The sequence below is a fragment of the Callorhinus ursinus genome, unplaced genomic scaffold (genome assembly GCF_003265705.2).
Source record: "Callorhinus ursinus isolate GAN/ISIS: 27379988/994484 unplaced genomic scaffold, GSC_fseal_2.0 scaffold32, whole genome shotgun sequence".
Taxonomy (NCBI): Eukaryota; Metazoa; Chordata; class Mammalia; order Carnivora; family Otariidae; genus Callorhinus; species Callorhinus ursinus.
This window is the reverse complement of record NW_027397094.1, coordinates 1,619,096-1,645,899: the sequence shown is the minus strand read 5'-3', so window position 1 is coordinate 1,645,899 and position 26,804 is coordinate 1,619,096.

The following is a 26,804-nucleotide window of genomic DNA, read 5'->3' as shown; positions in this document are numbered from 1 at the left end:
CTCAGCATAACACCCTCCAGTTCCATCCACGTCGTTGCAAATGGCAATATTTCATTCCTTTTGATGGCTGCATAATATTCCATTCAGTATATATACCACATCTTCTTTATCCATTCATCTGTCGATGGACATCTTGGCTCTCTCCACAGTTTGGCTATTGTGGACGTTGATGCTATAAATATTGGGGTACATGTACCCCTTCGGATCCCTACATTTGTATCTTTGGGGTAAATACCCAGTAGTGCAACTGCTGGATCATATGGTAGCTCTATTTTCAACTGTTTGAGGAACCTCCATACTGTTTTGCAGAGGGGTTGCACCAGCTTGCATTCCCACCAACAGTGTAGGAGGGTTCCCCTTTCTCCGCATCTCTGCCAACATCTGTCGTTTCCTGACTTGTTAATTTTAGCCATTCTGACGGGTGTGAGGTGGTATCTCATTGAGGTTTTGATTTGGATTTCCCTGATGCCGAGCGATGTTGAGCACTTTTTCATGTGTCTGTGGCCATTTGGATGTCTTCTTTGGAAAAAGGTCTGTTCATGTCGTCTGCCCATTTCTTGATTGGATTATTTGTTCTTTGGGTGTTGAGTTTGATAAGTTCTTTATAGATATTGGATACGAGCCCTTTATCTGATATGTCATTTGCAAATATTTTCTCCCATTCTGTCAGTTGTCTTTTGGTTTTGTGGACTATTTCTTTTGCTGTGCAAAAGCTTTTTATCTTGATGAAATCCCAATAGTTCATTTTTGCCCTTGCTCCCCTTGCCTTTGGCGATGTTTCTAGGAAGAAGTTGCTGCGGCTGAGGTCGAAGAGGTTGCTGCCTGTGTTCTCCTTTAGGGTTTTGATGGACTCCTGTCTCACATTTAGGTCTTTCAACCACTTGGAGTCTATTTTTGTGTGTGGTGTTAGGAAATGGTCCAGTTTCATTCTTCTGCATGTGGCTGTCCAATTTTCCCAACACCATTTGTTGAAAAGACTGTCTTTTTTCCATTGGACATTCTTGCCTGCTTTGTCAAAGATGAGTTGACCATAGAGTTGAGGGTCCATTTCTGGGCTCTCAATTCTGTTCCAGTGATTGATGTGTCTGTTTTTGTGCCAGTACCACACTGTCTTGATGATGACAGCTTTGTAATAGAGCCGGACGTCTGGAACTGTGATGCCGCCAGCTTTGCTTTTCTTTTTCAACATTCCTCTGGCTTTTCGGGGTCTCTTCTGGTTCCATACAAATTTTAGGATTATTTGTTCCACTTGTTTGAAAAAAGTGGATGGTATTTTGATGGGGATTTCATTGAATATGTAAATTGCTCTAGGTAGCACTGACATCTTCACAATGTTTGTTCTTCCAATCCATGAGCATGGAATGTTTTTCCATTTCTTTGTGTCTTCCTCAATTTCTTTCATGAGTATTTTATAGTTTTCTGAGTACAGATCCTTTGCCCCTTTGGTTAGATTTATTCCTACATATCTTATGGTTTTGGAAGCAATTGTAAATGGGATCAACTCCTTAATTTTTCTCTCTTTGCTTTGTTGTGGTGTATAGGAATGCCACTGATTTCTGTGCATTGATTTTATAACCTGCTACTTGACTGAATTCCTGTATGAGTTCTAGCAGTTTTGGGGTGGAGTCTTTTGGGTTTTCCACATGAAGTATCATATCATCTGCAAACAGTGAGAGTGTGACTTCCTCCTTGCCAATATGGCTGCCTTTGATTTTTTTTGTTGTCTGATTGCTGTGGCTAGGACTTCTAATACTATGTTGAACAGCAGTGGTGATAGCGGACATCCCTGCCGCGTTCCTGACCTTAGGGGGAAAGCCCCCAGTTTTTCCCCATTGAGAATGATATTGGCTGTAGGTTTTTCATAGATGGCTTTTATGATATTGAGGTATGTACCCTCTATCCTTATACTCTGAAGAGTTTTGATCAAGAAAGGATGCTGTACTTTGTCAAATGCATTTTCTGCATCTTTTGAAAGGATCATATGATTCTTGTTCTTTCTTTTGTTAATATATTGTATCACATTGATTGATTTGCAGATGTTGAACCAACCTTGCAGCCCAGGGATAAATCCCACTTGGTCATGGTGAATGATCCTTTTAATGTACTGTTGGATCCTATTGGCTAGTATTTTGGTGAGAATTTTTGCATCCCTGTTCATCAAGGATATTGGTCTGTAATTCTCCTTTTTGATGGGGGCTTTGTCTGGTTTTGGGATCAAGGTAATGCTGGCCTCATAAAATGAGTTTGGAAGTTTTCCTTCCATTTCTATTTTTTGGAACAGTTTCAGGAGAATAGGTATTAATTCTTCTTGAAATGTTTGGTAGAATTCCCCTGGGAAGCCATCTGACCCTGGGCTTTTGTTTCTTGGGAGATTTTTGATGACTGTTTCAATTTCCTTAGTGGTTATAGGTCTGTTCAGGTTTTCTATTTCTTCCTGGTTCAATTTTGGCAGTTGATACATCTCTAGGAATGCATCTATTTCTACCAGGTTATCTAATTTGCTGGCATAGATTTGCTCATAATATGTTCTTATAATTGCTTGTATTTCTTTGGTGTTGGTTGTGATCTCTCCTCTTTCATTCATGATTTTGTTGATTTGGGTCATTTCTCTTTCCTTTTTGATAAGTCTGGCCAGAGGTTTGTCAATCTTGTTAATTCTTTCAAAGAACCAGCTCCTAGTTTTGTGGATCTGTTCTACTGTTCTTTTGGTTTCTAGTTCATTGATTTCTGCTCTGATCTTTATTATTTCTCTTCTTCTGCTGGGTTTAGGCTTCATTTGCTGTTTTTTCTCTAACTCCTTTAGGTGTAGGGTTAGGTTGTGTATTTGAGACCCTTATTGTTTCTTGAGAAAGGCTTGTACTGCTATATACTTTCCTCTCAGGACTGCCTTTGCTACATCCCAAAGATTTTGAGCAGTTGTGTTTTCATTTGCATTTGTTTCCATGATTTTTTTAAATTCTTCTTTAATTTCCTTGTTGACCCATTCATTCTTCCAGAATGAATGGGTCAACCTTCCAGAAAGTGGTCGCTTTTCTCTTCAGAGAGTTGTTGCTATTCTTTTGTTCAATCTCCTGTTGAGTTCGTAGGTGTTCAGAATGGTTTGATCCTTATCCAGCTGAATTCCTGAGACCAGACGAAATCCAGGTCTCCTACTCCTCCGCCATCTTGCTCCGCCCCTCATTATTCCTTATTTCTTAAGGCCATGATTTATTTCTTCCTTTTTCTCATTTAAGAGTTAATTACTCCGTGCATTAAGGTGGCCTAATCCTTGTTTAGGCCAAAGGACTGGCCTAAAATAAATCCTGACAATGAAGAAAACCTTTAATCATTGGCAGTTTTATAAAATACAATGTTGCTCCCAAGGAAACAATAACATGAATACAACAGCAAAATATATGATAAATAGTTAAACCAATTCAAGGCTTACTCCCTGATTATGTCAGTAGAATTATAGTTACATACATGGATCTGTCATTTACTTAATATTTATCCATTAATTAATTTAACATATTCATTATTTGAGAGCCACTGTGCAGGTGCTGTGGATACATGGTGAAAAGAATCTTTTAAAGACATTTTCATTTCCTCCCACCTTATTCTGAAAGGATTTAGGATGACCTATGAATCGTTTACAGAACACGATGTCACTAAGTAACCCTCCTGGTTAAGAAAGAAGAATACACACAGAGAGAGAAGAGAAAGCAAGAATATGACAATTCCTGCACTGTGACAGACGTGCGAACACAGCCTGTCGGCTGGGACAAGAGGGGACGAGGCCAAGGGGGGACGAGGCCGAGGGGGGACAGCCAAGAGGCTGGCTTTGGCCCAGGGAGCATGAATACACGGATGCGATCTCCTTATAGCTGGAGAATTTCAGAGATGGTTCATGATTCTCCATCTCCCCTCTTACCTTGCCGGAGTGACCAGGGAACGCTTGTTAATTAACAGTGCCACAGTCAGAGCCACTGGAACCCTGAGCTCAATCGGTGCTTACATCAGGGGATTTTCTGAACCTGCCTTATAGACTTTCTAGCAGCAGCAATAAACTTTTCCCCATGCTGAACAACTGAAAATTTAGGGTTTTTTGTTACTGCTGAATAGCCTAGTGCATCTTGAATAATACAAATGTTTATGAGAAGATCTTAAACTTGACCCCAATGACCAGGAGAGCCCGTCACTGATGTAACCCACAGACTGTAAGATAAAAAAGATGCAGCTCCCTGAAGATACCTATATATTGTTCTAAGATCAGTAGAAATTCCTCTGACGTTCACTGAAAAATTGCATTATGTAAGGTAGTAAATGAAAATAATTATAGTTACTAATATTTACTGCCTATTATATTCTACAAACTGTAAGCATTTTCTTTTGAGGATTATTTTATTTAATTCACATAACAGCCCCATGAGGAATATACTACAATTAACATTCTCAACTCGTACTCTTTGAAAATGAGACCGAGAGGTTAAGGATTTTGCCCAAGGTCAAGCAGCTAGTTAGCAAGGACCATGCAATTCAGAAAAAATGATTTTCTTATCTTAAGGGAAATTTGGAAGAACAAATATCTAGGCTCCCTTTCTAATCAAGGAAAGTATAAAATCCAAAATGTGAGTCTTTCTTAAAGCAGGGAATCGACTTTAATTAAGTTGAAACAACACATGACACTCGGTTGTTCAGGCTTTATATTGTGAATCACTTCTCTGCTGATAGCAAAAGCTAAGAACAGAGAATATTTATAACCCAGGTTTCTACCTTCTGAGTAATCAAGGTAGACAAGGAAGTGGAGCTAAAACGTAACTCTTCTTGCTCATGTATATATACGAAATTATCTTAGGGTTTGATCACCAATGTCAACATGGTGGGGGCTCCCCACCCCTACCAACGAACAAGACTCTGACACCAGCTGGGTGTCCTACAATCCCTACAACCCAGCTCAGTCCTGCCACTATCTAGAGATGGAATTAGATTCCATCTAATTCCATCAGTCCTACCAGGCTGCCTCCCACCCCTACCCCAGGTGGTTCCCTGTGCTTCTGACCCACTGGCTGCAAGCCAGAAGTTCCCAGGACCCTCTCCCACATTTCATTAATCTGCTACAGAGGCTCACAGAACTCAGACACACTTCACTCACCAGATCACTGCTTTATCATAAAAGGATACATCTCAGGAACAGGCAGATGGGTGATGCACAGGGCAAGGTGTGGGGAAAGGACACAGTTTCCCTATGTTCACTAACCAAGCTCTCTAAACCCCATCCTTTTGGCTTTCGTGGAGTTTTCCTAACACAGGCTTGTTTGATTAAATCGCTGGTGACTGATTTACCCTCTACCCCAGCTCTCCTTGGAGGTGGGGGTGGGACTGACAGTCGCTGGTAACTCGCTCCCATCTCTAGGTTACCGAAGGGAAGGGCTTGCCAAAAGCCACTCCATGAACATAACAGAAGGGAGCTTTATCATTTTCTTCCCTTAGTAAACTCCAAGAATTTTCGGAGTTCTGTACCAGAGAAGGGCGTGAGGACCAAAAACATACTTCTTCTTATTAAAAACAACAATATCACAGTAATATAGACTTCTTTTTTTTTTAAAGATTTTATTTATTTATTTGACAGAGAGAGACACAGCAAGAAAGGGAACAGAAGCAGCGGGAGTAGGAGAGAGAGAAGCAGGCTTCCCGCTGAGCAGGGAGCCCGATGTGGGGCTCGATCCCAGGATGCTGGGATCATGACCTGAGCCGAAGGCAGACACTTAACGGCTGAGCCACCCAGGCGCCCCAGGAATATAGACTTCTTATTGTTATATTTCTACAAAGATTAATAGGTACAACTGCAAGATAACAGTTTAAATCCAAGCTTTAGAGAAGTACTTGGCATTGATGAGGGAGCAGAAGGCTAGCTGAGGACAGGCAGAAGCTGACACCCCACAACTTCCCCCCACCATGGGATCTATGTGACATTCCGCAGGCACTCCTGGCTGCCCTAAAGGAAAAACAAATAGTTAACTTATAGAGATCACAATCCTGCAAGACAGGAGTCTCCCTCGGTTTACAATTATCTTAGCAATCTACAAGAACGAAGCATTTCTATCAACGGCCTAGTTTCCAGAAGGGAATGTAGTAGATAGAATTAAACGTCCTTATAATCTGCAGCCCATTGACAGATACTTGAAGAGGGCAGAGTGTAATGTTCCTCCAGGAAGCCCCCAACTATCTTACTGTTAATGCCTTGCTAGAGGGAAAAACAACCTCATCTTGACAATGGCAAGGACTCTAGGATCCTGTGAGTCTTCTTTAACATACAAAAATCCTTTTGAAACCTCCCTTTTCCTTACCTCCCCCCAACTCTGTAGTATATAACCAACCACACCTCACAAACCCAGGGCAGCTTTTCCTGCCTGTAGTCCTGTCCCTGGTGCTTTAATAAAATCGCCTTTTTGCACCAAAGATGCCTCAAAAATTCTTTCTTGGTCGTCAGCTCTGGAGCTCATCTATATTCCAAAACCCCATCAGCATGAAATGTTTTCATGGGAAATAGAGCCAGTTCATACTATTTTAACTTAGTGTGAATGACATCATACCATATCATTTCTTTATTTCATTTTCCTTCAAAAGGTGCAAAAATGTTTTAACTTTGCTTCTGTTGATAACTATTACTTGACAGCCAGTACCTCTTTTGGGAGAGGTTCTTTGAGATAGATTAATTCAGAAAATCATGAGGAAACTGAAGTATTAGCAAAAGTTTCTAAAATAAGAGATAATGAAATAGTTGTCTATATGTTACAACAGTCAACAGGGATGTGAACATGGATCTTTTAGTTGTCAGAACATATGTTCTTAACAAGTTTTACCTGTATGTCAGTGTATTACTTAGAATTTCCTGGAGGGGAGACACATCAGAATATCAAAATAAACAAAAACCTTAAGTTATATACTATTTGTCTGGGCATCAAGGCAATCTCCAAACAGATTCCAAAGAATGTCTCCAAATGTTTTGCTAAACAAAGTTTTCTGCTATATAGACTGCTGGGGAGGAAGAGTTTCTTGTCCCCTTCAAGGTCCTTCTAGCTGGACTAAGAATCAAATTGACATGAGACAGATTAGCAGGAGAAAATAAAATTCAATAGCATAGGTATAGGGAATCCACACAGACATGGGAATTCCAAAGACAGTGAGGCAACATGGTGCTTATATGAGCTAAGGAGCGGGCCGGGGTTTGCAGGGGGTAGACAGACCATTAGCAGGAAGGCGGAAGGAGATCCTGCAAAGCAAGTATCCTACTATGTTAATAAGCTTCTTGGGTAAAGAGGAGTTTTTGTGAATAGCTCTCTTTCTGGTACAAACAGGAAGTTGACAGGGAGGTAAAGAGGCTTCTTCTCAATCCGCTGGATTTTGACTGCTTTTAACTCAAGATAATGTTCATGCCAAGTGGCCCATCTAGGGGCTGTCTGCCCTTGGCCCCTACAAGACTCATGGCGTGGGCTGACTGGCACGGTTTGTGACCCCTTGTGGCCAGTGGGAGGATTATGAAAGAGCTACGTAGTCTAGGGATTGAGTTGCACTTGCTGTGGACCTGAGTTTCTCTACAAGAATCAGATTCACATTAGCACAGAGATTTAGTAGGTTTCCTTGGCCTTATTAACAAAATATTAATGCCACATAAATTTTCAACCTACCTGAACATTTCCATATTTAGTGCTTGCTGTTTGGGGACTCAACATGTATACTTTCCTTACACCGATCAAATTAAGACACTTTTAGATCGTTTCAATCCTCTATTAAACATGAGTTACAGATCAAGCGAAATTGCCTCAGCAATAGGTAATCAGCGATTTAGAGATCTGTCCTCCCATCCCTCACCCCAAGAATTCCTGCTGCAAAAGTCCTTTAATGGTAGCCTGTGATTCTTGGGCACAAACAAGGAACTAGAAAGGTCAAACAAACATAATGCTTTGTAAAAACCTAAATCCAATTCCAGCACAGGGACCTAAAAGTACCGATTTTGAAAGGAACATTGATCAGGAAATGACTATCATCTGTCTTAAGCTGCTTTTATAGATTTATTTTTTCAGCTTCTGTCACCAGCTAGATCCCAAGACCTGACCTTTCCTGACCACCTGCATTTACTCACCGACCTTTGTCCCACATTTTCCTTAAGTTCTTCTCTCTAGCTTGTCTCTTAACTCAGGAAGAAGACCCCAGGGGCACAGCATGGCACACTTTGAATAGCACTACCCTCAGGCAATAGTGACTGACCCGACAGAGAGCTCCGACAGAAAGCTCCAGCCCGTCCAGACCACCCAGACCAGTGTGAGCTCAACCCTGGCTCACACCTGTGCAGATGGATCACGGAGTGACCCAAAGAGTGACCACCAGTGACCTCTGCCTCATTATAATACTGAAATCTCCACCCAAGGAGTAGCACGAGCCTCATTTGCACAATAGACCATGTGTGCATAGGCTGGTTTCTTTAAGGTGCTTGCGTGAGCTCATGCCCACCTGTACATATGATAGGAGGCTTCCCTATCTAAATATCCATCCTAACCCTAAATGAAAGGAACCCATCCACCCTTGCCCAGGAATCATTCCCTGTGATGTCCTCATTTGCTGCAAGTAAAGTTCCCTTTGTGGGACAATCCCCCTGGTGTGGTTTCTATCTGTAACTCACCAAAGAATGAACTCACATTGGCTCGGTTACACTTCTACTCTGTAGGCATCTAAAGCACCTGCCATTTGCTATACTGTACATGCCGACATCTTGAGCAGTAGTCCTTAATTATAATTACACCGGTTAATAATTCAAAGAGAAGGAATATATTTTTCTTTTTTGGTTGTCATCTTAGATGAAAATATCGTTTGGCAAAAAATAAATGACAAAAGAAGAGAGTACATTAAAAATAAAAATCGCATATTAAATTTTTTAGTTCAAATAAACTATAAACAGTTGAAACAAAATTTAAGTATTTGCATGGACCTTTATAATTAAAATAATGAGTTTAAAGACATGATTTGAATCAGTGTTTTGTTCCTTGAAAGGATTCTGGATAATGCATATATTTCTGTGATTGATGAATATGCCTCTGATAATCAACGGAATTCACACATACATTTTTGCAAGTAAAAATACCCTTTAGACTTATTCAGGGATTTAGGATTTCTAAAATATGATTTTTTTTAGTACTTTAACCCTATTGATGTAGGTATTTATGGCACATGTAAGCCTTTGCAAAATAGGGACAAGCATAGTATTCAGATTGCGTTCTGAAATATTTCCCAACATTCACATTTACATGTAATTGCAGATTTGATACAATTCATCCAAATCTTCACTGTATGTATGAAGAGGGCACTACTGAGAGTTTATACAATGGGAAAAAAATGACAAAATATATACTGACAGCATTTTTCCACTCAGAGGTGGATAATTTTTCAACTGATCTAAGTTTTTATTTTCTGAGAAAGAGAGAGGAGAGACAGCAGGCAAGCACGGCGGCAGGGGGTGGGGGCAGGAAGGAAGAGGGGGAGAGAGAGTCCTGAGCAGGCTCCACACACTGGGTGTGGAGCCCAAAGCGGGGCTCGATCCCATGACTGTGAGATCATGACCTGAGCTGAAATCAAGAGTTGAAAGCTTAACTGACCATGCGGCCCAGGCACCCTGGTTTTGTTTTTTAAGCCTGGCAGGATTTGGTGCTCCAAATCTACCTGTCTTTGAATCCTACCCCTATGTTGATGTCAAAACGAAGTGAGCTGGGGACAAATTCTTCTCTTAGAGGAAAACATGAATATATCCCAAACTGTAGTGAGTTCTAGCAAGCACTTAGCCTATGGTCATTATTTTGTGTCTTGTGATGGGTTGAATAGTATCCCCAAATGTATGCCCAAGTCTCCCCCACCAGTAGCTGTGAATGTGACCTTATCTGGAAACAAGAACTTTACAGACATAATTAAGGTGGGGTTCTCAGGATGAGACCATCTGCATTTAGGGGGTCCTAAACCCAGTGACTGCTATCCTTGTAAGAAAAGGGAGAGAGAGATTTAAAACCCACAGAAACACAAGCACGAAGGTCCTGTGAAAACAGAGCAGGGACTGGAGATCTGCTGGAGCGCCAGGAGCTCCCGGGAGCTGGAAGAAGGAAGGAAGGCATTTCCCCCAGGGCCTTCTCAGGGAGTCTGCTGGGACCAGCACCTTGATTTCAGTCTTCTGGGCTCCACGAGAGTAAGAGAAAAGGTTTCTGCTTTTTTAAGTCACCAGTTTTATGATGATTTGTTCTAGTAGCCCTGAGGAAACTAATATATGCCCCTGGTATTTGGTTAAAACACAGACTACTATTACATATTATTAAAACAATGGTGGGGCGCCTGGGGGGCTCAGTCGGTTAAGCGTCTGCCTTCAGCTCAGGTCACGATCCCAGAGTCCTGGTATCGAGCCCCGCATCAGGCTCCCTGTTAGGTAGGAAGCTTGCTTCTCCCTCTCCCCCTCCCCCTGCTTGTGTTCCCTCTCTCGCTGTATCTTTCTCTGTCAGATAAATAAATAAAATCTTTAAAAATAAATAAATAATATAAATAAATAAAAATAAAACAACGGCTATCAGTTTGATTAGGACAAACACAAGTTTAGTTTTAGATACTTTTGTACTTAAAAATGCATATTATTATATAGATTTGTGTACATTCTATTCTATACGATCTGACTTGGATATGCCACTTGTGAATACCATTCCCTAGACTCCAGCCCTTTTTAAATTCATGCGACTTGGTTATGGATTGAACATTTGTGACTCCTGAAAATTCATATGCCGAAGCCCTAACCCCAAATGTGATTTGTATCTGGAGGTGGCCTTTGGGAGGTTATCAGGTGTACATGAGGTCATGAAGGTGGGGGCCCCCATGATGTGATCATCATCCTTACAAAGAGAGGAAGAGAGACCAGGTGAGCATACTCTCAGTTATGTGAAGACACAAGAGGGCTCTGACCAGGGTCAGAATCTGCAGGAAACATAATCTTCAACCCTCGGGGCTCCAGAACCATGAGAAATAGAAGTTTGCTGAAGCGGTCACCACGTCGATATGATTTCATTACAGCAGCCTGAGCTGACCAGCAAATGCTTGAATAATGTGGGGAGACTGCTGCACAATGAAGTTTTGGGAATCCATTTCATGTCTTAAGAATCTCATGCAAAAATCGTTTAAATATTACCACCCACTCCATTTACACTATCAAATTAAGGAAATTTGTGTTTTAATCAAGGATCTTGAAATGAGCTCACACTCCTTACAGAAATAATTAATAATCCATGAATGTTAATTATATTGCCAGGTTAATTTTCATCCTGTTACATTGCAGGAGAGTCTGAAATTGATGAATTCTCTTCCATTTGAAGCATCACAGAGTGAAGGGCTAACCATATAAATCTTGGAGATGCAGCTCTGTCAGCCCTGGGATTCAATCTTGTAAAATATCTCAGTCTTGAAAATGGAATTGGTAATTAGTCCAACAGGTAGTGAAACTTTCTGCAGAGTGAGTTCTATCCTGCTCAATTTTATCCAGTCTTTAAAGAGAATGACTTCTATTCTCTTGATTTCCACTCCATGAACCTTATTAAATGTCTGGAATGGCCACTGCTTGCAATCTTAAACTTCACTCAGAAACATTCACCCATGCAGCTAAACTGCATCAGGCTTAAAAGCTGAAAAGCATATGGAGACAGCACTTCCCCAAACCAATGTGACTGACACGTGGGGAGCCCTTGACATCAGTGCCTTCTTCTGCATCACCAGTTCACCTAAGGACCAGCGAGGGCGGCCTTGGCAGATGAACTTTCCTCAGTTTCTGAGAAAGGGTGCATGTCTCCTCTTCTACTCACAAAACAAGGGTGTTACATTAATACCTAAGTAATGCTATCAGCCAGGTTACACCACGGGGGGAACTAACTTTAGGATGAAGACAACGCTGAATAAAATGAGCAGAGAGGCAGACCAAACCCTAGGTCCCTGATGATGTCATTGAACCTCTGGCCTGATCAATTCTGAGATTTCCAATTCCTCTTTCCAGGTGTAATAACACCTTTCTTAACTGTTTAAGTCCCATCGAGTGGAAGCCTCTCTTATTAACAGCCCATAGCATTCTAACTACTCAAGATAGGTTTATTTGTTTCAGATAAAATACTTTTAATTTACTTTCTTTATTATGGTCAAAGATACATAAAATTTACCATTTAGCCATTTTAATTATATAATTCAATAACACTGAATACATTGACAATGTTCTATAACCATCACCACTATTTCCATAAGATTTTTAAAATCCCCAAAAGAAACTCTGTACCCATTAAGCGATAACTCTCCCCATCCCCCAGCCCCTGGTACATTGTAATCTACATTCTCACTCTAAGGATTTGACTATTCGGGATATTTCATATAAGCTGAATCATACACCATTTGTCCTTTTTCATCTGATTTATTCACTTAGCATGATGCTTTCACATTTATCTATGTTGTAGCAAGTATCAGAAATCCATTCCCTTTTTATGGCCGAGTAATATTCCACTGTATGCACTGCTGCATTTAGTTTACACATCCACCTCTTGATGGACACTTGGTGTTTCTCCTTTTTGGTTATTGTGAACAAGAGTGGGTGTTGGTGTCTGGCTTGGGCTCCCAGCCACTTTCTTATCAAAGACATGCAGCCCCTCCTGCATCAAGCACTGATGTTATAAGTGTCTGATCAGGGTCAAGAGTTCCAACATTTTTAACTCATCATTCTTTTCCAGCTTAGTGGCTGTTTTGATGGAGGGACCAACACCCAGAACTTTCCATTCTGACCTTTTAAAATTCATTTTTAGATAATGGCTTACGTTGCGTGCTGGCTGAATAAAATGGATGAGAAATTATTTTGCTGACTTCCTAAAATTCATCACAGAGACAATGTGCTTTGACAGCTGGGTTTTTTTTTTTATATTTGGTATAGCATGAAAAACTTTCCTGGAGATAAAAATGCTGTATCTCATATTTAACACAGTATTAAGACTGCAATTAGAATGCCATCAATTGCCTTTGGTTTGATGTGAAATCTATGTGTGTAATGATTTAAGAAAAGTCAGGGGCAAAATCTTCTCATACAAGACAAACTAATGGGTAATTCATACTTCAAAATACGTTTTACTGTCATGAGAGAGTTATTAATTGATCTTATAAAATGTGCCCTAGGGATTTTTTTCCAGGTATTTGCAATGTTGTTGGTGGGAATAAAAACAAAGATGATCTTAATCTATGATAAATGGGGAAATAAATCTCTCTATGTATTTAAATACATATACCAGGAGTAACTGAAGGATCTGTTGATGTTATCAAAAATTAAAAAAAAAAAAACACCACCACTGTAATTGACCAGCAACAGAGGAATGGTTATGTACATTATAAGTCCATACACAGGATGTCTACCAAATGTATACAACAAAATGCAATAAATATATAATCATATAGATATTAAGATGGATTGGCATAGATTCACACTTTGCCCTGTTTTTATATGGTCTTTTCTAATTCGTGACAAAAAATGATAAAGAAGAGAAAAATAAAAACAAGAAAAGGGGAGAGGAGAAAAAAGTAAAAAAAAAAAAAAAAAAAAAAGCTAAACCAGAATGCAGAAGTTTATTCCTGGCACAGTAAGAAAGAGACTTTTCTCCAGAAAGATTGCAGGGCTCTGAAATTATCTCATCCCGTCAGAAGTGAAGCGGCAGGAACATGGTTGATTTTGCTGAGGGCAACTGAAAAAAGTAAGTCTTGAGATCGTAAGATGAGACCAAAGGTTGAACTTTTGTTTCCTGAAGATGGAAAAAGAAGGGAAAAAATAAGGTGAACCTGAAAAGCGGGCAGCAGCAGACAGTGTGGGCAGACAGGTGCCCCGGTGGGAGGCCGGGGGCCGGGCAGGACCCCGCTGGCCCCCGCGCCCCAGACGCTGCTGTGGGCTCCGCGTGAGCAGGAGGAGAAGCTGCGGACGGTGACGGAGCAGATGATGAGGCTTTCTGACTCCACTACCTCGCGTCCTCGCTGTGCACTGAGGACAAGGCGCTGGACGGGGCTGGCAGGATGACAGCGGCGGGAGAATGTGCAGATGCAATGAGGGCAGTGTTACTGAGGAGGGAGGGGTACACACGCAGGAAAGGGGGCGGCCGAGGAGAGAGCGCAGGAGCCTGCTGCCCGCAGTGCAGCGAGGACTTCTGGAGCGAGAGCAGGCACGGAGCGCACGTCTTCCAGGTGGGGTCCTGAGCACCTGTAATTATGAGTACTGGCCCCGTCTGGGCCGAGACACTGACGATGGCCCAGAGGACTGAAAACCAGGAGGTCAGGCGTCTGAGAAGGTAAGCAATGCCACGTCATGCCACGGCAGCCACACGGCGTCCTCGGGGACAGGAGACACTGCTGTGCCCTGTGGCCAAGAAGCTGAGCAGTCAGGTTCCCACAAATATCACAGGGCAGGAGTACAACCTCAGCCCCGCTAGCGATGCACATTCACGTAATTCCCATGGATTAGGAGAGCACATTAACTAATTCAACAATAACTATGTCAAAGGATATTCAGAGTTAGCAAGTTGAAGAAGAATGAACATATTACTTAGAAGTGGACCTGGGTCAGAGTCCCTGCTACACCACAGAATGACTTCGTGGCTTTAGGCGAGCCTTGTATAATCACTGCACTGCCTTAATTTAAAATGGAGACAACATGGCCTGAATTATAGATTGTGACAAAGATTTCCCTGTAACGTTACTACTCAATTATAAATCACTTACTCAATTATAAATGCATGATACTATTACATGGAATACTTAATCTGAAACCACAAGGTCATCGCTTAGAAAAATATGCAAATGTAACATATCACTCGTATTTTGAAAAATATAAATATAAATATAAAATAATTTACAGGCTTAATAAGGGATTTTGCAAGGACATCACTTGGATGAAGTTTACGTGTGGTAAGACGCACAAATGGTGAGTGGACGCCCAGGTGAATCTTACAGCTTCACACGCTGGCGTTCGCATGCCCCCATCACCGGACAACATGGCTGCATGGCGCACAAAGCCTGTGCCCGGCCCAGCCCACAGCTCTGCGGCTCCTCCAGTGACTGTCATCACCACTTCTCTTTGCCTCCTCGCTGAACTTCGTTTATTTGGAGTTATGCAGGATTCTGTCTTCGGCGCCTGTTTTATTTTATTCAGCGTTGTGTTTCTGATATTTGTCCATCCTGTTGTACACATCAGTATTTCATTTTCTCTAGCTGTGTATTATCACTTTCTAGGTCAATATCGTAACTACAATATTTTCTCCTCTTGATACAGTTCCTTCCAGGTTTTGCCTGATATGAAAACAGCTGCGGTGATTATTACCCTTGTCATTCTTGTGTGAGTGTGGGTACTCATTTATTTTTGGTATATACCTAGAAATTTAATCGCTGGGTCATTGGCTATGTGTGCAGTTTATAAGAAGTTGCTACCCTTCCTGAGAATATAGTGTGGAGTGCTTTTGTCCCACTACAAACACGGGAGGCTTCCCCTGCTCCTACTCTCCCCAGCACGGGGTCTGCCGCCCGGGGAACCTGCTAGTTCTCCTGGATGCCTGGCGGCCACCCATCAAGACTTCTCTCCTCCTGTTCCTGATGATTCTGTGCTCAGTACCAACCACCTGGCTCTCTTATTTTATGAACTGAAATTGCAGATCTTTAGCCAAAATTTTACTCTGGTGGTTATCCTTTACATATAAAGGTGTAGAATTTCTTTATTCTAGATAAAAACATTTTGTTGGATACATGTCATTGCAAATGTGTTCTCCCTCTGGGACATGCCGATTCATTCTTTTCTTACAGTGGGGGACACTTGAGATCTATCTTCCTAAGAGACTTCTTAGGCGCACAGTCCTTACCGTGAAGTGTAGGAGCAAGGCTGCAATGCAGCCTCTCGCACTTAGTCATCCTGCATGACTTAGGTACCTACTCAACGGCAGCCCCCATTTTCCCTCCACCAGTCACTGGTAACCAGCCTTCCACTCTCTGTCTCTAGGAGTCTATTTCACATTCCTTGTACAAGTGGATTCATGTAGTTTTTATCCTTCTGTATCTGGCTTATCTCACTCAGCATAATGTCCTCCAGATTCATCCATGTTGTGGCAAATGGCAGGATTTCCTTCTGATTTAAGATTGTAGTGACTCCAGCAAATATCATATTATTATACCTGCTTTACACATGGGGAAAATTTTAGGCAATTAAATTTTTCCTACTTAATTTCCATAGAAAAATCACAGCAGAGTAAATATTCTTGAAGGTCATGTTATACCTCATTGCATTTCTTTAAAAAAAACTCACTTTTAAGTATTTGATGATCTGAAAACACAGTTTGCTATTATTTAACTAGAGAAAGTAGATGCATCAGACTATGAAGGAGAATTTTTAGCACTGACCTGGATACTTTCCCCAAATAATGTTAGGCATGAAAGCAAATGGTATTTATATATTTATTTGTAATAAACTCTATTTTAGATGTGGAAGTCCATGAAATGTTCCCTGGAGGAGTCTGTTGAGCACTGTACAAGAATTCTGGGGTGTTTCTCTTGTCTGCAAGGCTCTCCCTTTCCCCAGATACTGCCCATGTGTGGGGACTCGGCATCTGTGAGGCGACTCTGCAGCATCAGCCCACATGACTCCGTGGATGTCAGTTACATTTTTGTTTTCTGTATATGCCGCCTCTGTCAAATGAGCTCTGAAACCTCAGAGCGAGGATTAGGTCTCAACTGTTTTGTAAACTCCACAATTTATAGCACACAGTTAGGCACGAGAAAAATAAAACATTTATGACTGAGGCACTTGGCTTCCGTCCTGTGGGAAAGTCCTTTCATGCCATAAGACATCAGAAGAGAATCTGACAAATGCGGCTGAATAATAGGATTTGATCAATTAAACTGGCTGCTCCCTTTACCTTAACATAGAGAGAGAGAGAGACTGGAAATGTGTTCCAGCCCCCTCTCCCTACTCTGTGCACTGGACTGGTACTTGCTTCCTCAGCGGAAAGATGATGGCTAAGAGGCTGCCATCTTCCTTATAATCATCCATTTAATGGTCCCAAATGAACTCGGAAGCCACGGTGATGCTAAGGAGACTTTTCGTCTGATTGTTTACAATGACTTTACCGAGTTTTCTAAAATCATACCATGTCTCTGTGCATCCAATATGTCGCTGGATGGAGATATGCTGGTCAATGGACAGTGTGACTCTCCTTTCAAATTTTATACAACTACAACGTAATCACTATTCAAATATTAGAATAGATATTTATGTATAATGTAAGTCTTCAGAGAACTAATTTGTTTTTAAAAGAGCCCATATTAAAATAATTGCTGTATATATAACTAACAAATATTAACAACTATTTATATATAAGGCTCATAAGACAAAGATTTATCCTAATATGACACCTGCTAACATATACTAACAATACCATTAAATGTACAGGTCTGTTTTGAGAGAATTACCTTGCATAACAAATGGAATCTTCCAATCCATGACATGGAATTACTTTCCATTTATTTAGGTCTTTAGTATCTCTTAATGACATGCCATAGTTTTCAGCATACATGTCTTACACTTATTCTGCTATATTTATTTCTAAGTATTTTATTTTTATAGTATTGTGAATAAAATTTTCTTAATTTCATCTCAGGATTTTTTTCTAGAACATCTAAATACAATTGGCTTTTGTATATTAAACTCATATTCTTACTAATTTAGTCTTTTTTGTGGATTCCTTTGGATTTTGTAGATAGATAATGCTATTCTCTATGAATAAAGACAGTTTTACATCTCCCTTCCCAGCATACATGCTTTTATGGCTGTCATTCCTCACTGCACTGACCGCAAGCATCAGGGTAACACTGAATATAATCAACAAAACAACACGACATCGTTGGCTTGTTATCAATGGCAGGGGGAGTGGATTTTAGTCTTTCACCATTAGATGTGCCCTTCAATGTTGTGGTTTTGTTAATGAACTTTATCAGGCTAAGTTCCACTCTATTTCCTGTCTTCTAAAGTGTTTTCTGTTTGTTTTGTTTTTTGTTTTATCACTGATGGATGTTAGACTCTGTCAAATACTTTTCCTTCACCTACTGAGATGAGCATGTGGTTTTGGTTGCTTATCTACAGCATGGTATGTTACACTGATGACTTCTTGAATACTAAAAAACTCTTGCATTCCTGGGAAACTTTCACTTAGTCATGAGTGTAAATGTTTTCACATGTTGTTGGGTGTAGTTGTGTAATATTTTATTGGGAATTTGGTGACTATATTCCTAAGGTACATTGTTCACAGGGTCTCTTTTCTTTTTACTTTTTATTTATTTATTTATTTATTTGATATTTCATTGTTTGGCTTTTGCATCTGGGTAATACTGGCCTCATGAAGGAGTTGGGGAGTTTCTCTCTTCTAGTTTCTGAAAAAGTTCATGAAGGATTGATATCGTATTTCAGTGTAATACTTGAAATAATTTACCAGTGAAGCCATGTGGTCCTGAAAATTCCTTTACAGAAGGCTCTTAATTACTACAAGTACACCTCATTTTATTCTGCTCCACTTTATTTATCTGCTTCCCAGATAAACTGCATTTTTGACAAACTGAAGGTCTGTGTCGAGTAAGTCTCTTGGCATCACCTTCCAACAGCATTTGCTCAATTTGCAACTCTGTCACATTTTTTGTTATTCTCCTGCCATTTCAAACTTTCTCATTGCTATTACATTTGCTATAGTGATCTCTGATCCGTGATCTTTAATGTTACTATTGTAATTGTTTGGGGGTGCTATGAACAGTGCCCATATAAGATGGAAAACTTATCTGATGAATATGTGTGTTCTGACTGTTGCACTGACCAGACAGTCCCCTGTCTCTCTCCCTCTCCTGGGGCCTCCCCACTCCCTGAGACACACCAATATTGAAATTAGGCCAATTAATAACACGACAATAATGGGCTCTCAGTGTTTAAGTGAAAGGAAGAGTCACACGTCTCTCACTTTAATCACAGGCTAGAAATGAGTAAGTTGAATGAGGAAGGCATCTCTCCGCAGCTGCAATAGGCTGAGAGTTGGCCTCTTGCAGCAAACGTTAGCCAAGTTGTGAACGCAAAGGATAAGTTCTTGACGGATATTACAAGTGCTACTCCAGTGAACACACGGATGATAAGGAAGCAAAAGAGCCTTATTGCTGATGTGAAGAAAGTGTCAGTGGTCTGCATAGAAGGTCAAACCAGCCACACTATTCCCTCAGGTCAAAGCCTAACCTGGAGCAAGGCCATGACTCTCTTCAGTTCTGTGAAGACTGAGAAGTGAGGACGTGGCAGAAGGACAGTCTGAAGCCAGCAGAGGTTGGTTCATGACATAGAAGGAAAGAAGTCGTCTCCATAATATAAATGTGCCAGGTGAGGCAGCAGGTGCTGATGGAGGAGCTACAGCAAGTTCTCCAGAAGATCCAGCTGAGATAATTCAGGAAGGTGGCTACACTGAACAACACATTTTCTATGTAGATAAAACAGCCTTCTACTGGAAGAAGACGCCATCTGGGACTGCCATAGCTAGAGAGGAGAAGTCAGTGCCTGGCTTCAAAGCCTCAAAGGACAGGCTGACCCTCTCATTAGGGCCAATGCAGCTGATGACTTTAGGTTGAAGCTAACGCTCATTTACCGTTCCAGACACCCTAGGGCCCCTAAGAATCATGCTAAATCTCCTTATCTGTGCTCTAGAAATGGAACAACAAAGCCTGGATGACAGTAAATCTCTTTACAACATGGTTTACTGAACATTTTGAGCCAAACTTTGAGACCTACTGCTCAGAAACAATGATTCCTTTCAAAATACGACTGCTCATTGATGATGTACCTGGTCACCCAAGAGCTCCCAGGGAAGATGTTCAATGAGATCAATGTTTTCATGCTCGCTAACACAGCATCCATTCTGCATCCATGGATCAGGGAGTCATTTCAACTTTCAAGTCTTATTATCTAAGAAATACATTTCATAAGGCTACAGCTGCCATAGATGGTGATTCCGGTGAGGAATCTGAGCAAAATAAATGGAAAACCTCTGGAAAGGATTCACCGTTCCGGATGTCATTAAGAACACATGTGACTCATAGGAAGACGTCAAAATATCAACATTCACAGGAGTTTGGAAGAAGGTGATTCCAGACCTCATGGAGGACTGTGAGGGGTTCAAAACTTCAGGGGAGGAAGTCACCACAGATCTGATGGGAACGGCATGAGAACTAGAATCAGAAGTGGGGCCTGAAGATGGGACCGAATTGCTGCCATCTTATGATAGAACTTGAATGGGTAAGTTGTTTCCTATGGATGAGCAAAGAAGTGGTTTCTTGAGAGGAGTCAATTCCTGGTGAGGATGCTGTGGAGACTGTTCAAACAACAACAAAGGATTGAGAATATCATATAAACTTAGTTGATAAAGCAGTGGCAGGATTTGAGAGGATGGACTCCAATTTTTTTAATAATTTTTTATTGTTATGTTAATCACCATACATTACATCATTAGTTTTTGATGTAGTGTTCCATGATTCATTGTTTGTGCATAACACCCAGTGCTCCATGCAGAACGTGCCCTCTTTAATACCCATCACCAGGCTAACCCATCCCCCCACCCCCCTCCCCTCTAGAACCCTCAGTTTGTTTTTCAGAGTCCATCGTCTCTCATGGTTCGTCTCCCCCTCTGACTTACTCCCCTTCATTCTTCCCCTCCTGCTATCTTCTTCTTCTTCTTTTTTTTTTCTTAACATATATTGCATTATTGTTTCAGAGGTACAGATCCGTGATTCATCAGGGATGGACTCCAATTTTGAGAGAAGTTCTACTGTGGGTAAAATGATATCAAACAGCAACACATGCTACAGAGAAAATGGTGATGAAAGAAGAGTCAATTGATGCAACAAACTTCACTGTTGTCTTATTCTAAGAACTTACCACAGTCACCCCAACCTTCAGCACCCAGCACCCTGGTCAATCATCAACAGCCATCAACACTGAACAGGACCACCAGCAAAAAGGTAAAAGCTCAGATGATGTTTAGCATTTTTAGAAATAAAATATTTTTAAATTAAAATATGTACATTGTTTCTCAGGCATAATGCTGTTGCATACTTAATAGACTACCCTATAGTGCAAGCATAATTTTATATTCCATGGGAAACCAAATATTTGAACCCCTATTTGACTCACTTTATTGCTATTTTCCTTATTGTGGTGGTCTGGAAGGAAACCCACAATTTCTCCAAGGTTGAGTATACATGTTAGTACTTATTGCCATCTTAAAAATATTCCTCTCTCATTTCACTAAGCTGTGCATGAGCCTAGAATGCCTCCCCAGCAGGTCATACCCAATTTTTGTCCATCCATTCTGAGCAGTTATAGTTCATTTATTTTATTCAACCTGATTTCTTGAAATGGTCACTGAGCTCCTGCCAACCTATGTGATTCTTAGAGCTCTAAGTGGTATTGCCTTATTATTTTCTCTCTACCTTTGTAAATGACCTCAACTTTATGTCAATTTCCTTTCTCTCTGCTGCAACCTGTACTTATACTATTGTCTTTAAAACATTCTTTCCTCAAGAAAGCCATCCCCCATTTATCAGTATCAGACTTGGATCTTTCAAGAAAGATATTTTTTCATTTCATATTCTTCTATCAGCTGAAATCTCTCTTAACATATTAACTACATAGAGAATACTCAGTACTATCTGGTGACTCAGTGACTTCTTTTTTTTTTAAGATTTTATTTATTTGAGAGAGAGAGAGAAAGTACATGAGATGGGGGGGAGGGTCAGAGGGAGAAGCAGACTCCCCGCCGAGCAGGGAGCCCAATGTGGGACTCGATCCCGGGACTCCAGGATCATGACCTGAGCAGAAGGCAGTCGCTCAACCAACTGAGCCACCCAGGTGCCCCATGACTAAGTGACTTCTAATTAAAATAACTTAGCATCCTTTTAAGTAAATGGTCTCCACAAAGATTTTGTTCTCCTTAATGATTACAATTTTCTTTAGAAAATATTTCATTATTCATTAACAATCCTAAATGCTTTCCAATAGCTAACTGAAGAAACTGGCCATTGAACTTTGAGAAGTTCACAGGATTATTCTTCTTTTAGGCGAGATGAGTAGCCATGAAAAGACTATTTCTCATCCATCATAGCAATCAGAGCTCATCTCAGAATTAAAAGAGGGATTTTGCTTTTCTAGATCTCGTGTTATTCTTTTTTGTCTTACTCTTTATTACCTATTCATTTACTCTTTGCAAATGACTTGACATTAACTGTAGTTGTTAGAAATGACAATGAATAAAACATGGCCTCAGTGGCTTACATAATGTTCAATACCTCCTGTAGGTTGCTGACAAATATGATTTTTATCTTGGGTACTGTTATATAACTACTCTTTTGGTTCTTCATTTATACTTCCCAACTGATAGGTAATTATCTTCATATTTCATTCCCATTGTTACAAGTAGGGAAAAATCCCAGATCATTCACTGTTCTTGATAATACGTAGTCAAGAAATTTGTATATCTCAGGAGAATATACAGGAATACAAGTACAGATATTCTACCTGTTCATACACTGATGAAGAATTTTCAAAACTCTACAATCCATAGAATATACTATGCCTGATCATCTCATGCTTTATAAAGAGCAAGTCAGTCAATTTCAAGATCCTTTAACACAAACTATTTTACATATATAAATCTAAAAGGCAGGGCTGGTGACTTTTTGTTGGTACATCATTTACAATTAACAATTAAATAGTCTCTAAGGCTGATATAAATACATAAAAATACACTTATCTTTATTTATTAATGTTTTTGATGAAGCATTGACTATTTTAGAGATAAGTATGAGACACTGCAGCTAAATGTGTTAACAATGGAAATTGTCATTTTAATAATGATTTTATTTGTAAACTCTTGCTCATAATGACAATGAATTTTCCATCTTCTTCTAATTCTAACACCTTCCACTGTCACCTGAATACATAATAAACAACTAAAATCATTTATAAAAGAGGCAGGAATACAGGAATATGGGATAATTGGCCTTTGGGGAATTTTACTTACCATCTAGATGCCTGTGCCTCCAATTGGGGGTGTGTGTGTGTGCACCCCTATTTCCATGCAAGATGATCCATTAGTGTGTAATGTAACTTCTAAATCTCTTGTCTCATTTGAAAAAATTTTATGTTTCTATATATTTATGTACAAAATTCATCAGTGCCATTACATATGTATAAATTTAAGAATAAGCAAATAAATAAATGTTTTGTTTGATCAAAAATTATCTTACCAATATGAATAAAAAAACTGTTTAGGAAATAAAATTCCTGGCTCTTCAAACCATTTCATACTTACTAATGTTAAGGATAGTTATTCAGATTTCCTTTCACGGCCTAGCATCATGCTAGCAATAGCCATGATGACATCAAATTCTAATCACGTACTCACTAACTCTGGTCCAGATACCATGCCATAAGCTCTAATAGACAGTCATTACAACAGGTAAATGAAGTCCAGTACTGCCAGGCCAGCGTTAGACGTAAGCAAAGTCTTGGGAATTATGGGAGTGTGCCAAGAAAAGGTTGAAACTTTAGTCTTATACTCCCTTTGAGCTCAAGACCCAAATACTTGGCTGTGTGGCCTTCATTCCAAAGTCCTACACTGGCCAAAACTCATATAACAGACAAGAAATTTGTAAAATTATTACCTTCTACTTTTCCCCCTAGAAGTGCTGCTAATAGTCCCAAGAAAAAAAGGTAAACATCTTTTCTACTTGAGATAAGGCAAATATAGAGCGTGAAAGAAGGTATTTTACCAATGTAAACACATTTAACTAGGAAACTGAGAAGGGTAATTATGTAAATAAGGCTTTTAACCTTTGGTGAAAATGTAAGACTTGAAGTGGATTCCTGATAAAGACAGAAAAAAGTAGATTTTGATTTTAAAAACTTTCTTGAGCAGAATGCATTCTGATTCTATTGTAATATTAGGATTCCATGGGTTTGTAATTAACCCCATGTGGTTTTAGAATTCTGAACCATCAACACACATAATCTTGTGAAAAATAAATACATCCGTGAATAACTGAAAAACTGAAATTCTATTGTCATATTTTTCCAATGTTGCCAAATCATGCCTATGTCTTTTAATCTGTTCCTCCTTCTCGAAATACACAGCCAGTAACTCAAAAAGAAACCCCTGGCTTACTACAGTTCTCGATGGATTTCATCCTAAAACCCTTGACCTAGCTCATGATATGCCACTTGTTTTCACCTGCTCTTATTCTGTATCGTGTTTGGCCTCAGAGATCCTCTCCCTACCTTTGTTGGAACCTAATTCCATAAGACCGGCACCAACGTTCCAGCGCAGGCCCACTTTTCTGCACCACGTTCTGAACTTCCCCATTGACAATGCTGCCTTCAAAATCTATTTGCTTTGGATAGATTTCTGGTCCGTTGCACTTGTCAGAGGTCCTTTGAGCCAAGACTCCAATGAAAACAATTTAAATGGCCCATGAAGTTTGGGAGGCTGTGAGAAACAGCAGAGAAAATCCCAAGGGCAGGCAATAATCTCACTTTACCGCAGTGCATTAGCTCATTCTCACATCCACTTACAGTCGCTTTCCCATCTTTCTTGCACATGGACATTCACAGGTAGGAGAAAATTCAAGATGACGTTTGTGTTTACACTCCAGAATTTAAAGAAAAGGAAAGAGCATTGAAAGAAAAGGCCGACATGAACTGGTGAGCTGGTACACAGAATCCTTATTGAGCCTGATGTCTTTTCTGGTTTCTTGTTTTGTAGTGAGAATGGAATAGAGAGGAAGCATGAAACATGGCTATAAGTGATACACTGGATAAGAAGCTGGGCTCCCGACCACAGTTGGACAGCCTGTGGCTTGTGCTGTGCACGATGCGGTCGTTCCTTGCACCACCTGCATCATCCCCCAAGATGATGACCAGTTGCTCCTTGATTCTAATAAGTGCAGGTGGTGTCATGAACACTTCTACAGACTGCAGGTTCCAATTCATCACCTCTCACCAAGTTCCAAGAGCTGAGACAAAGCCCCGCAGGAGGATGCTGAATGACTTCTGGGCGGCAGACCTCTGTTGTCATGTCCCACAGTACAGGGTTTCATAATCAAGCATATGCAGCAATTTTTATTTATTGTCATGTGTCTACAAACGTCACTGTGCTCATCTGAGTCTCTCCCTCATGACGGAGGGAAAACTGAATATAAATGCTTAGAAAACACCACCTGCTCCAGCGCTTAATACCGAGCTGTACCGTGTGAAATACAAACTCCGTGAGCTGAAGCTCAGCATGTTCCTTCTCTTACCAACCCTGAAGGTTGTGAGCCATGGAGGGTGTGAAGTAAAATACTGCACACACATGCCTGTTCGATCTTGGGGACTTTCTGGCGGACGGCGGTCAAAATCAGTGTGTGACCGATGTGGCCTGTCTCCAGACCAGACCCAGCCCTCGCCGTCTGGAGCTCGGGAATGACAGTCGTTACAAGGGACACTGTAAGTCATCAAAACAGCGCATCCGGGGGCCCTGAGGTGGCCGGTCAAGCACTGGACTATGGCTGATGGTTGCCCTGACAAACAGCAGGAGGGAAAAGACGGTTTTCAGCAGGCTCTTATCGATGATTTTCATTTACCTCTAGGAGTCCAAGAGGCGATCGCAGCCCCTGCTGTCTCACACCTGTGGTGTGGAGCAAACACAATCGCGGGAGACCGGGAGGCGGCGGACCACACGGGGCCAGAGACTCACTCGTGAAACAATGCTTTGCACTGTCCATACCCTGTCATTTAGCACCTGCCAAAAACAGAAAGTGTTTCTCTTGCTTGAGATTTCTCACTTTCGGTCCATTTTTTCCATTCACTAAGGCTTTTTCTTCCAGGTGGAGAAGTAATATTTAATAAGATTACATTTATATCAATAGCAATGTTTAGTTTAATAAGAACATGGGATAAAATTTTTGACTTTACTTGAAAAATATTTAAATATAAATTTTGAGAGCATGCGGGTATACTATTTTAAGGAAACAGAATGCCAGATTCCATGAAGCCCTAAACCACAAACTAAAGGAGTAGCAGTTTGCTTCCAGATCTTTTGAATATCAGTGCAAACCCTTCCCCTCCTGCATTTGTGGGATCTAGGCTCTCAGAGCATGTGAGGGTGAACGCCTGGGTGCTGGTTTGGGCACAGAGGTGGCATACTGTGCATCCACAGGAGCGGAGCCTGTTCCAAGGGCGATGGAGAAAGCCGACCGTGAAAATAACAAGGACAGCGAGTGCCAAAATGCAGGGGATACTATTGTATGTCAGGCACTAAGCATCCGAGGTACAATATACTTCAAGTCTCCATAGCAGTTTTGTATGGTGGACTGTTTTACTATCAGCATTCTAGGAAATAGGAACGGTCACTTCAGGAGGTTACGTAATTCATTTAAATTGACGTGGACTATGAACCCATGAGCTGGGCCCTCATAACAGAAGCTGTGGGCACTGCACTGGGCTGTGCTGGGCTTGGCAGCCTGAGGTGCGAACTCCCTCCACGGTCCCCAGCACACGGTGTGTGAACACACAACCTCAGCAATGTACACCTTCCCCCCTTAACACGCCAAAGCAGGGGCTCTCCTAGAAATGTATTCGAGCAGCTGGGCAGAGAGGCGAAGTCCAGTACCAGGAGACAGCATCCCTGTGAGACTGCGGGGTCAGC